Raw genomic sequence first — 13,762 nt, forward strand, 5'->3', positions numbered from 1 at the left:
GAGGAGGAGGAGGAGAAGGAGAAGGAGAAGGAGAAGGAGAAGGAGAAGGAGAAGGAGAAGGAGAAGGAGAAGGAGAAGGAGAAAAGAACTGGAGCCTCCCCCAGTCTCTGTGTATGTCCCAGGCAAATGAATCCAGGGCTTCCCAGCCAAGCAGGGTAGAAAAGCTAAGGAGACATAGGAAGGTAAAGAAACCCCTTGCCCCAGAACCTGGCTGGGAGTCAGAAACTTTGCCACGCTGGGAGCTTGGACAGCCTCCAGAGCCAGCATCCCCTCTGCCAAGCCTATTTTAAGCCAAGATGTTTAAAGCAAAAAATGAACCACACTAGCTTAAGGCCAGAATGGCTGTGACCTTGAGCTTTACCACCTAGCACTCCTTTCTGATCGCCAAACCCAAGTGATGCACTTCAGGGAACCTCTTTATGAAGGGAAACCCTTAAAGGAGTCAGAACGCTCGTCCAAACGGAGCTATTTACTTTTTAAACTTTACCCAAAATTTAAGCTTTGCTTAATCTTTCAGTCTTTTTACAAGTTACATTTTTTGAGTAACGTGGCTTAAAAGCCACACAATTGCTTCTAAAAAGCCCACAGCCAAGTCCTGGATGTACAGCGTCCTTTCCTTAACTCTCTCTCTCTCTGTACTTATCTCCCTCTCTCTCCCCACTCTCTTCTCTTTTCTATCCTGTGTATCCATCAGGAGTCTGTTTTTCTATACCTAGTAAACTCACTAAGTTGGATTACCCTGGTCCATCCTGAAATTCGTTTCTAGTGTGGTCTAGTATGCAGCCTTACCTGATGGACACCCATCAGTGGGATCCTGCGGCTGTGACCGCAGCAGTGTCGGGCTGTGTCTCCCTGAGGCTGATGACAAGATAATCCTCAGAGCCTAGCATCCTTTGAGGGTCATCCCTCTGTCTGAGCTGCTTCTCCAGCCCTGGCTTGCCCTTGGTAGCCTTGTTCCCCATTTGTCCTCCCCAGAGCACCCCTCCACTGAGCTCACCGACCCTCACTCCCCACCCCAACCCCACACAGATGGTCCACACTCACTGATGTGCAGTGGTGTCCAATCTTGGTGGCCTCACTTACCTTGTGCTGTCACCAAAAGCACACTGGGTCCAACAAACGCAGCAGTGGCACCAACAGGAAGAAGTGTTAATCAGTCAGCAGGAATTCCTGAGAAGGCGCTACCCTCCTGATGCTCCCAGCACCTGCCCCGGTGCTGAAACAACCTGGGCCACCTTGGCCTGGTTTTCCTTATTAGGATAATCACCAAGTTCTCAACTCTGGGGTGATGGAGGCACTGTGTCATCTCAGCAGTGGACAAGCGTCCCCTCACTGGCCAGCACATCCATTCTTCCTTGCTGAACTGTTTTCTTCCTAATGCCAGGACTTGGGTATTGGAGCACAGTACCAAAGCTTCGGTCTGCAAAGGGGACTCAGAAAGCAAACCCTGCAGATGTCATGGTGCTCTGCAAGGTCGGGGCCCCCTTAGAAGTGCTCCCTTTGTCTCCAGCAGGGACAGGGTGGTGGAGTGGAGTGCTCCCTTTTCTCCAGCGGGGATAGGGTGGTGTAGTAGAGTTCTCCCTTGTCTCCAGCGGGGACAGGGTGGTGGAGTGGAGTGCTCCCTTGTCTCCAGCGGGGACAGGGTGGTGGAGGTAAAGGAAACAATCCTAAAGTATAAAGGGACTTGTGTGTTGTGAAGACAAACGGAAAAGACGCTGAAAAGAAAACCTTTCAAAATGGGGTCTGGGGACACCAGAAGCAGAACTCCAGCAGAGCTCCAGACTGAATGCAAGCTGCAGCCGCCTCTACCAGAACCACTGCAGCCAGAAGCGCAGCGCTGGGCCACTGCAGTGTGCCCAGAAGCCCCTGACACAGATAAAGACATGGCTGACTCTTACTTCGCCCATGTCTGTTCCCTCAGCCCCAACTGCAGGAAGGGCCTAGCCCTCAACCCCACAGCCCCCTCCCCCCAGCTCCCACTCTCCATCTGCAGGGCGCTCACACACAGCACTACCTGAACCCAGGCTTTCAGCCACAGCTTCAACCCCTAAGATACAAAATGACGGGTTTCCTGGAAGTTTCTGAGTCCGGGGGTGAGGTACAGGTGGGCCGAGTGCATGTGTCAAATGCACATTTCCAAGGTTCCCTTCCTGGGAAGTCTGATGGTCCCCGACTAGCCATTGATATTAGGCATAGACTATAAAGTAATATAAGAAAACTCTGGTGGAGGTGGTGGTGAGAAAGAAAAAAAGGGGGGTTGTTTTGTTTTGAGGGGTTGTTTGGTTGGTTAGGTTTTTTTGCTGTTGTTTTTTTGTTTTCTGGGGTTTTTTGTTTGTTTTTGTTTTGTTTTGTTTTTTGTTTTGTTTTGTTTTGTTTTGTTTGAGACAGGGTTTCTCTGTGTAGCACTTGCTGTCCCGGAACCTACTCTGTAGACCATGCTGGCCTCGCTCTCAGAGATCCAGCTGCCTCTGTCTCCCGAGCACTGGGATTAAAGGTGTACACCACTGCTGTCCAGCTGGAAAAGGTTATTTTCTAAAACAAAGTGGAGCAATCACTGGTTAACCCAGACAAAAAACGTTTCCACAGCAGCTCTTCGAAGAACTGTATGAGGTGTGTGAAGGGAAGGGAGTAACATGCTCACATACACTTGTGGAGGTGACAGGGTGTCAAACTCAAGTCACCAGGCTTGGTAGTAAGCACTTTACCCACTGAGCCATCTTGCTTGCCTTAGAGCCAAGATCCAACTGTTGTTTAGAGACAAGGTCTACAGAGCGCAGGTGGGCCGGAAGTGAGGCAGGGAATGACCTTGAATTCCTCCTGATCCTCCTGCCTCCACCTCCACATTGACAGACTTGAGACCTCTGTGCCACCACCTTGGTTTAGGTGATGTAGAGGATTAAAGGCAGGTCTCTGGCACGATAATCAGATACCCTACCAACTCAGCTACGTCCTCAGCACCAGCTTGCTTCGTGACAGGGTTTCCTATAGTTGAGACTGAGCTAACCTTCTTCCTCCACCACATTCCAAGTGCCAGGATTCAAGGCGTGCACCTCCATGCCCAGCTCATCCCCTACCTCTAAACACCCTTGAATGCAGATCTCAAGGGAATCTGGGTGGGTTGATGCGAAGCCCTAGGGTGAGACTATGCAAAGAATGTATGCAGGAAGCTTTCCATTCCTCTCATGCCCCATTCTGGAAGAATCATGAGGCTCATTCTTCCTGGAGTCCTGGCAGAGTGAGAACTTCTGAATAATCTAGATGGAATCTTAGCAGACAGGTGCACACAGCCTTAGAGGAGAGCACCTGGGAATAGTCCTCTTCTCTCTTGGGGGGGGGGGAGACAGCAGACCTGTCTCCCACACTACTCACAAAACCGTGTAACGCTGAGCTATGTGTGGGGTGACAATTGTGGCCTCCCAGCTTCATTTGAGCCTGACCTGTCTAGTTCAAGTGAGGCATCTCTGTTCATCTTGCTGTGGTATTTGGTCCAGGGATACATCCCTGCAGAGAGAATGGCCCATGCGGAACACACAGGGTCATGATCAGAGGCAGCTAGCAATCCTCCTGCTTCCAGCCTGAAGGGAGGCTAGCACAGAGTAGAACCAGAGAACGAGAGAGAATCAAGAACCCAGAACCCCAACCCAGCATAATTAGAGCCCAAATAGATGTGCCACAAAACCTGGGCCTAAGCTCAAGACTGTATATGTGAGTGTATTTCTCATAATGGAAGCCAGAAACAGCCAACTAAAATGCCACATATGCTTTGAATTGTTAAGCAACCATGGAACAGAATCAGGCTAGGAAGACGGTTTTCTACACAGTGCTATGCAAGCATGGGGACCTGAGTCTGAATTCCAGCACCCACAGAAAATGTTGAGTGCAGCAGCACACACCTCTCATCCCAGTGTGGAAGGCAGAGAGACAGGAGGGAGCATGGGACTCGGTGGCTAGCCAGTCTAACTGAATAAATGAGCTCCAAGTTCCCACAGAGACCCTAGCTAAGGACAGTTGAGAAAGGCACCTGATGTATACATGTATGCATGCATATATGTATGCATGCATTCACACAAGTGCACACACATAAATACTTGTGCACGCACATGAACAGGTGCACACACATGAACATGTATGTGCACACAAACAAATGAATGCACATAAACACTTGTACATACACATGTTTGCGTATACACACACACCGTCTCAGGTTATAAGCTCTGGAAATGGTGGCTTTGAGAGGGGTTAGTCTCAAGATTGTCCCAATAAGCTACTCAGACTGCTCTATGAAGTGTTGATTGACCTGTTGGATCATTCAGGCATTGTTCTCAACTCCATACTGCTTGCTCCTCAGAGGATTTGAGTAACCTTATAAGGGTCTTGGAAGCTTAAAAGACTGACCTATATTTGTGGACAATTAAAATAAGGATTAATTATTGTGGTGGTTTGAATGAGACTGGCCCCTATACGCTCATATATTTGAATGCTTTGTCCCCAGTTAGTTGAACTGTTTGAGAAGGATTAGGAGGTGTGGCTTTGTTGGACAAGGTGTGGCCTTGTTGAAGGAACTGTATCACTGTGGGTGGGCTTTGAGGTTTCAAAAGCCCCTCTCAGGTCCAGTGCCCCCATGCCCTCTGCCTGCAGATCAGGAGGTAAAGTACTCATACCTGTCTGTTTCCTGACATGATGATCATGGGCTAACCCTCTGAAATTGTAAGCACCCCACTAAATGTTTGCTTGGGTTTTTGTTTTTGTTATTGTTGTTGTTGTTGTTTTAAACAAGAGTTGCCTTGGTCATATTGTCTCCTCACAGCAATAGACAGTAACTAAGAAAGTTATCCAGGAGAAAGGCCAATATACCATGAACCATCATCAATAAGGTTTAATTGTGATACTCACACAGTTAGCTGGGCACATCCTTCCAGCCAAGAAAAAAAAAATGTGATCTTACTATCCAAAAAAGAAAGGATGCTTTTCCCTGGCAGCCAGTTTGTAAAGTTTAGGCCCTTAAACGCTGACATTAGCAGAACCACACTTCAGCTTATCTGTATTTCAGGCAACACCAAAAATGTCAACATTAATCTAAGTGCTGGCAGTGTTCGAATGTCACTGATCCTGGCAGAGAAATGTTCACATCAGCACTCACAAGAAAGCACAGTGGGCAGCAGTGAGAATTTCAAAGGAAGACTAGCCTGCCAGCAATGGCAGAAGGACACTGAGGTTATGGGCTCTGAAGCCCCTCTGCACACAGCAAAGGGGTGGAGATGCAGGGAATAAGGGGAGGAGATAGAGTGTAGAGGTGGGCTCTCCGCAGGCCAACTAAGGCCTAGCCTCTGATAATGCAGTGGGAGAGCGAAAGCGGGCTGGAGGAGTACATGCTGCCAGGGGACACCATATCCCCTCTAGAACCATGGAAGGGTGGAGTAGCTGTGACTAACTTAGAAATGTGGCAAGCTGCACACAATTGCTATAGGAAGACTTTGCATAACCATAGCTAATCTCACTGCAAGGTAAGTTTGATGATAACTTTACTAACATTACACTGATGAGGAAAGTGCTGATTGGCTATTTGCCTGACTTTCTCATAGCTAGGAGACTGGTCCGAAAGCCACTGCGCAGCTGTGTGGACACAGCCATCCGATCTATCTTTCTCTGGGGCAGTTCCTTGTGAGCTGGATTATGCTAAGCCTTTTCACATCACCATGTGATCCCTCTACAGCAGTCCAGAAGTACAAAATACTGAGGTGATGCAGGTAACTACAACCAGTGGGCACCACCAGCTGATGAGAAACCTGCAGACGGCTTTGAGAGCCCTTCAGCCCTGGCTCCTGAACACAGTCCAACTGGACAACCTCACGCCCACCCCTACTCTGACCCCGTCTCATTCTTCCTCAATACATAAACCACAAGCAGCAGAACCTCAGCTAGAAACTTAAACTATGGTGGTTTGAATAAGAATGGCCCCCATAGGTTGTATATTTGAATGTTTGGTCATCAGGGAGTGGCACTACTTGGGATTAGTGTGGCCTTATTGGTGGAAATATGTAACTGAGGGGTGGGCTTTGAGGGGTGGGTTTCAGAAGCCCAAGTTAGGCCTGGAGGACTCTCTCTTCCTGCTACCTTCAGATCTGGATGTACAACTCTGAGATGTTTCTCCAGCACCATGTCTGCCTGCATGCTGCCGTGCTTCCCACCATGATAATAATGAACTAAACCTCTGAAACCATAAACAAGCATCAACTGAATGCTTTCTTTTATAAGCGTTGCCGTGGTCATGGTGTCCCTTCACAGCAATAGAGTATTTACTAAGACATAAACTAAGAGAAGGCATCGTCACTGAAGAACAAGCACCACAGAGAAAACGTGCTAAGAGACCAAATAGGTCCAGACCGTCACTGAAGTCACTGACCACCACCTGCCAAGGACAGAGAAGCCACAGAGGACCAGGGCATAGAAGGAATAACTGACTCCAGGCTCAGCCAAAGGCAAGGAATTCCTGGGACTTTGGCTGCCAAGCTACACATTTTCTGAAAGATGACTGTCCACTTCAAAGGCAATCATGATAGGTGTCACCAGATTCTGGGGCTACCAGACAACTTGTGGAGGTCTCAGAAAAATGTATTTCAAAGCCTTCTTTCGCTCCTGGGCAGTTGTGGGAGGCCAGTGAGATGAATCTGAGAAAGAATGCTTAGTTTTCCAGTCAGCAGAACCCAAGCCTCTCAGTTTATACAGGAAAAAGCATGACCCTATTGATTCCATTTTCATATTTTAATGCTGTAAGCTCTTGTATCTATTAAATATGCAATGGGGGAGGGGCAAGGTGTCTGAAGACCTGAGTTTCACCTTCAGAATTCACAAGGTGGAAAGGGAGAATCAACCCCAGCAAGCTGTCCTTCGGCCTCCACATGGGCTCTGTGGCATTTCACTATGTGGTACATACACACACATGGGGTAGGGGTCTTACACACAGGACTAAGTCCCAGTCAGACACACTGGGGAGGGGAGTCTTACACCTAGGACCAAGTCCCAGCCAGACACACTGGGGAAGGGGGTCTTACACGTAGGACCAAGTCCCAGCCAGATCAAACTGAAAATGTGTTGTTCAGAGCTTCCAGTCTCAAGAGTTTTCTCTCAAGCTACTCTGGCCCAAGGGAGCAGTCTCTATCCGTCAAGAGAGGCATGGAGTGGCCACATAACCTTTTTGGGTCTCATCCCTATTCCCAACTTCCAGCCCCACCTTAGAGACAGAGAAAACTAAGGTCACAGAAGGAGAGGAGACATGACCAAATAATTTTCTTCTGACTTCATAATTTTTTGTTTATTTTATTATTATTTTTTAAGACAGAATTTCTCTATATAGCCCTGAGAAGTCCTGAAACTCACTTTGTAGACCAGACTGGCCTAGAACTCAGAGATCTACCTCCCAAATGCTGGGATTAAAGGTGTGAGCCACCACGCCCAGCTTTTTTAAAAAGTAACTTTAAAATCATATTTATAGTATTTTAACTTGTTAAGTATAGTAACAACAGTGGCAATAACTTCAGTAGGAAAAAACTCTTAATTTTATATTATATTCTGCCCAGGAAGTCCCTATTTACGCCTCTTCTCCTGCTGCTGTGATAAAACACCCCGACAGAGGCACCTTCAGGGAGAAAGTCTCCTTCTGGCCCACAGTTCAAGAGTATGAAGCCAAAGCAGCAAACACCTGAAGCAATGGCACAAATCGCATCCACAGTTAGGAAGCAAAGGATGATGAATGCAGCTGCCGCTCAGCTTCCTTTCCATTTATGCCGTCCAGCAACCCAGCCAGGGACCACAGGCAATAAAGATGGGTCTTGGGAAAGCGAGATGGTTCACGAGATGGAGGAATTTCCATCAAGCCTGACAGTCTAAATCCAACCCCTGAGTCCAACAGGGTGGAAAGAGAACAGACTCCTGAAGACAAATCTCCCAAGTGAGTTTTCACTGTCAGGGTGGTAATTAGCACTGGCCATCACATGCCCCCTCACACTTCCAAGTCTCTTTTGATTGTTGTTGATGCTGGAAGAAGAGGGGAAGGCCATGTGCCTAATTGGGGTTGCTTGCATGAGCATGGTGGAATTATTCACAGGGACACCACTGATAAAAACGACTCTCCTGCCCCAGCAGCCATTAGCCTCCAATGGCCCTCAAGGAAGAGGGACAGCTAACTGTTCAAGTAACATTGATTCTACAACCAAGACACTCAGTCACTTACACAAGGTGAAACAAAAACAGTAAGGGGACGGCCACTATTGCTGAGAAAATATTATCCACCCTCTCCTGTAATCTCACTGTAACTCTCTGAAATGGACACCGGAAGCCTCGTTTCACAAATGTGGAAACTGAGGCAACATGCAACAGTACATGCCCAAGGTCACATGACCAGGAAACAGCCAATCTAGTTCTCTTCAAGCTCAAGAACGTGTCTACTACACCACCGAGACACCCCTTTTTGCTCAGGCATGCTCATAAAACCTCGGTGGCTACATCCACCATTCTCCTTAAGGGAGCCTGCGTCTGGCCCTTCTACAGCCCCGTTAGCAGCAAAACTCACAGATCTGCATCTCCTCTTGCCACACCTGGCTGCAGGGGGCTGTGCAGACAATGCAGGTGTGAGCAAGGCCAGATGACACAGAGCTTGTCCTACTTATCAGCTGGGAACAGGAGCAAGGTGGCCAGGTGCTGTGGCTGGGGCTGTGAGCATGCCTTACACCAGGGCCCATCGGGCACAGAAGCCAGGAGTAGAGGCAGAAGCCTGAGGGTGGCACGGGAGGTCAAAGCCAGGTGAGCTGGCTCAGGGTGGATCTTACGTCCTATGGGGGAGCAACTGGGGCTGGGGCACCAATACTGATGCCTGGGCAAGGGCAGCTGGAGGAGTTGGAGAAGGTTAGACCTCTGTCATCATGGTTATCCTCAAAGAGGACTAGGCTACGGCTTTCCCCAGCAGCTGGATCCCACAAATGGGACACAGAAACAGCAAGGCCTCCCTGGGCCTTTCAAAGCATTCTATTGTCCAAAGTGGGACACAGTGGGCTACACAATGAGCTCCAGGACAGCCAGGGCTATGTGGAGAGACCCTGCCTCAAAATACAAACCAAACAAACAAACAAACAAAAAGCAGATCATAGAACTAGCTCTGACTTAAGGAAATGAGAAATAGATAGACTCCAGTTCTTGATAGGAAAGGTGACATGTGCCTACAGGAGTTACTGGAAGCTGTTCTTGCATACAATCTGAGTGTGTGTGCGTACACACACACACACACACACACACACACACAATACAAGCAGCCCAGTTGCACAGATTTTTCTGCCTTTATTTCTCCTTATCCCTGACTGGGATGTAGGTGTGGTGGTTGAAACTTCATTGGCCATCTTTCATCCATGTGGTCACCTCGGTGATAAGAGCTGCACACTGAGAAAAGGAGAGAGGGAGAGAGCAGGAGGAAGGTTCCCCCAACAGAGTCACCTGACATGCACAAAGGTTACTGGTTTCTCTGTGCTCAGATGCAAATGCAGACAACCAACAGAAGGAATTACACAGATGGTCTACATTGCAGCGTTTCCTAGTGTGGGAAATCCATACTAAGGGCCTGGGGGTGTCCAGGTGATAGAGTGCTTACCTAGCTTACAAGAAGCCCCAGGTATGAGAGCCCCAGCACCACATAAACCTGGGCATGATGGTGCACAACTGTAACCTCAGCTCCCAGGAGGTGACAGGAGGTGACAGGAAGGAGGTCATCAAGCCGTATACGGAATTTGAGCCCTAACCTGAGCTACAAGAGACTCTGTCTTCAAAACTAGATGAGCTGGAGAGATGTTTGTGTGACTAAGAATGGCTGCTGAGCAAACATGAAGATCTGAGTTTGGATTCCCAGCACCCACAAAAAAAGCATGGCTCTGGAGGCCTACTGTGTCCCCCTTTGACAAACAGAATGCTTTGAAAGGCCCAGCGAAGCCTTACTGTTTCAGTGACTGTGCCTCCTGCTGATGGCATGGGTGGTCTAGGCAGAACAGTGCTGGTGAGCTCACCCTGCTAATGTGGATAAAGGAGAACCAGAAGGCTCACAGGCTCAGCCACTACCAAGGCCTAGATCCGGGACTTTGAATTGGCCCACGACAAAATCTAAACCATCTGTGAACTGTTGGGTCAAGTGACCCAAAGCTGCAGGATCTCCATGACACAGGGCAACAACAGAATAACTGAAAGGAGACCCAGTAAGGATCCAACATCCCTGGGGATTCTGTGATTGATGGTACTGTAGAAGCCAGAGACCTCCGATGACTCATTGCAATGAACACTTGCACAAGAAGATGTGTGGACAGAGGGGTTGTGGGATACACTACAGCTCCAGGATGTCTGTTTACACCTCTCTCTCTCTCTCTCTCTCTCTCTCTCTCTCTCTCTCTCTCTCTCTCTCTCTCTCTCTGTGTGTGTGTGTGTGTGTGTTTATTAGGGTAGGGCAACATTGCAAGGGTTAATCATGGATACCAGGGGACAGGGAGCTGAGTGAGATTGGACTGCATGATATAAAACTCACGAAGAATTAATAAAGCTAGGTGCTGTGGTATGCACCAAAGGTACTGAGTGTGTGGCATGGGGGGTACAGCCATGGCTTCAGGACTCACTGGCCTGCTGGCCAAGATGAAATAGTTCAGTGATTGACTCAAAAACTAAAGTGAGCCAGGCAGTGGTGGGGCACGCCTTTAATCCCAGCACTTGGAAGGCAGGGGCAGGTGGATCTCTGTGAGTCTGAGCCCAGCCTGGTCTACAGAGTGGGATCAAGGACAACCAGAGCCACACAGAGAAACCCTTCCTTGAAAAACCAAAGAAAGAAAGGAAAGAAGGAAGGAAGGAAGGAAGGAAGGAAGGAAGGAAGGAAGGAAGGAAGGAGAGAGGGAAGGAGGGAGGGAGGGAGGGAAAGGAAAAGGTCAAGAGATAGCTTACTGGTTAAGAGCTCTGGCTGCTGTCCCAGAAGATCCAAGTTTGACCCTCCAGCACTACACGGCAGCTCACAACCGTGTGTAACTCCAGGTCCAGGGGACCTGATGTCCTCTTTTGGACTCCTTGGCCACCAGGTATGCATGTAGTGCACAGACAAACATGTAGGCCAAACACCCGTACACATAAAATAAATAAATAAATCTTTAAAATAAAATAAGGTGAAGAAGAGACTGAGGAAGATATGCTGACATTAACCTCCGGTCTCCACAGTCAAAGGCGGATGCACCTGCACACATATACACACAGGCATCACACACACAGGCATCACACACACACACACACACACACACGGCCATCCTCAGCTACATAGCAAGTTGTTCAAGGCTAACTTGGTCCTCATGAGTGGAATATTTATAACATATATTAGCTCTAATTTTGATTAATTGTGAACGTTCCTTACAGTAAGACACATTCTAAGTTAAAGTTTGAGGAATCCTGGGGTTATAGGACATGCAAGGCAGCACCTCTATACTTTCATATACATATTGCTTGAGGAGAGATTCCCTTCTGACCTTTCAATCACATCGGAGCTTCGGTAAGGGCTCTCAGTATGGCACCGGGAAACAGCACGGGATGTTCGAGCCTGGTAACCAAAGCCACACTCCCACCTTCTGAGGCTTTCCTTCTCACTGTCAACAGCCCACTGTACCACTGTTAACAGCGCCGACCTCTACCGACACCATCTGAGTAACTTGACTTCTTCCAAATTCACACAGCAGGCAAATATCTGAAGCAAGAGCAGGTGGTGCACGGGGAGGACCCCCACAACTGCTGAGCCAAACAAGAGAAGCAAGCTGGGTGTTGCAGATGAAAGCGAGGCACACAGGAATGAGTCTGCCACGACAAGAAGCCCCTCTCCTCTCAAGCACAAGGGAAAGGACTGCCGCCCCGCACAATAGATTTCTTTTGAAGACGCTGAACTTGGTTCGGCTATTATTTTACTCGTTATCGTGTAAAGTTTGGCAAAACTTTTGCATATATTTCAAGTTACTGAAATTTTTTTATTGCCCCCATCTATTTTCAAGGAGCACTTAGCTATCTAAAAACAAATGGGCCCTTTCTGAATATATTTAAATATCATTAAGGAGGTACGGCGGCTGCACATACTATTACTGAGACTTCGTGTAAACAAATTATTCATTGCGCTGCTTTGGCAAGACCTTGGGGCCCTGACGTCTAATTTTTTAACACTAATGATTTTTTAGAAATTCCTCGGGACACGGAAAAACACAGCACCTGGCAGCCGGCCTCCAAATCTCATAGAGCTCCAGGTCTACCCTTTCGGTCCCGCCCGGAGCAGACCTGTTGCCTGCGCGCCGCTGTTTCTACTACCCAGCCTCATGCTTAAAGCATCGGCGGTAACAGGTGGATTCCGGACTGCGGGGACTCCCGCTCCCCTGCCCGGCGCTGGCGGAGGTGCTGAGCCAGCCGGCTGCTGCTTCCCTGGTCTAACCTCCCACCCTGCTGCGTGTTTCCGTTCTTTGCTTCCTGTGTGCAATCTAAGTCAGATTCTGCTCCCATCCACTGTGCCTGGAAAGGTCCCTGGAGCAGGTCCGTTTCTCCCTTTCCGTAGCTCACTGACCCAGACTCTGTCACTGCTCACCACAGTCCAGCCGACGTACTTCTACGCGTCCATTCTAATAGCCGCTCCCCAGTCCCCGCACTACCAGGTTTACTACAGTGACTATTTTTACAGTTCATACCTCAGCCCGTTGGTAGAAGGTCCTTTCCAGGATCTGTGCCCGCAGCCTGGATCCCTCTGGACTCGGACTCACTGCCCCATCCTCCGCCCGGCCCTGGCCATTACTTGGAGAGGATGGACTGGGCACCGGAGATGCGCGGTGACGCTGGTGCGAGCTTACCAGGATCGCGTTCGAACCAGGATTCTCGCCTGGATCGCGCTCGGATCCCAGAGGATGCGTACCTGTTTTGCATCCGGACCCGTATTCGGGGCCCCCACGATTGCACTAGGACCCGGACTTGAGCTCCCTGGATTGCACCTAGACTCACCTCCTGGGCCCGCCCGATAGAAGGCTTTGCTTTGCTCGCCAGCAAAGAAGTCCGGGGCTGGGCGGTCCGCAGGGCGACCCGACCAAGTTATTCCTCTCATTTCGTTTAAGGAGAGCAGCCGAGAGCCTGTGCACTGACCTGGCGGGGCCTGGGCGGTCCGAGAGACTCCTCCAGGCCAGTTTACCCGCCCATAGACCAGGGTCTCCCGGGTGCTCTCCGTTGCTTCTCTTTAGTGAGAGAATTTGCGCCGCGCGGAGATCCACGCGAATTAAAACTACTTTTCCCTCTGCTGGTGACTGACGGGAACTGCATGGCAAATGAAGCGGACGTTTTTGCTTCTCCGCTGACGGTTCAGCTTAGGATCTTCCCTCCAAGATAGGTTTTGGACCCGCGCACTTCCTTTAAGCAGTTAATTTTATTGTACTGTGTTTCGTTTTATATGCCATATTAAAACAAAGCAACTCGTTTTAGGCTTTAGAGTCATTTCTCCACCTTATTTTATGTTAAATTTTTTTTTTTTCTTTTTCTTTCTTTTTTTCTTTTTTTTTTTTAATGTAGGAGAGTTTTGCCTACATGGTTGTCTGTGCATTATACGCATGCGTGGTACCCAAAGCGTCCAAAAGAGGGCATCAGATCCCCTGGACCTGAAGTAACAGATGGTTGTGAACTGTTGGTCTACAAAGCCAGTTCCAGAACTTCCCGGGCTACACAGAGAAACCCTGGGGGGGGGGGG

The sequence above is a fragment of the Grammomys surdaster genome, unplaced genomic scaffold (genome assembly GCF_004785775.1).
Source record: "Grammomys surdaster isolate TR1022 unplaced genomic scaffold, NIH_TR_1.0 243, whole genome shotgun sequence".
Lineage (NCBI taxonomy): Eukaryota > Metazoa > Chordata > Mammalia > Rodentia > Muridae > Grammomys > Grammomys surdaster.